The sequence below is a fragment of the Echinops telfairi genome, unplaced genomic scaffold (assembly GCF_000313985.2).
Source record: "Echinops telfairi isolate 266 unplaced genomic scaffold, ASM31398v2 ScPeMD7_49;HRSCAF=173, whole genome shotgun sequence".
Classification (NCBI taxonomy): domain Eukaryota; kingdom Metazoa; phylum Chordata; class Mammalia; order Afrosoricida; family Tenrecidae; genus Echinops; species Echinops telfairi.
The window spans coordinates 608,881-609,149 of record NW_022103947.1 but is presented as its reverse complement, the minus strand read 5'-3'; positions in this window follow the sequence as shown (position 1 = coordinate 609,149).

Sequence of the window (269 nt, the reverse complement as noted above, 5' to 3'; positions counted from 1 at the left end):
CTGAATTACTTTCTTGTGGTGGAGGGATTTCTATTGTAAATAGCCAAGACAAACTATAATAAAAATGATAAATTCACATGGGTCATTGAGGATTTCCTCACATCAAAACATGCTGAATGGTGGTATAAATTTATTTAGTAGAGAAGTTAGTAGTATTTTCTCGGTAAATAATTAGAAATAAGGCTTATATAATCTCTCCCTGAGTCTCTCTTTCATTCTATTTCTAGGCAGGGAAGTGATTTTTATTTTAATAGAAATACCTTTAAAAT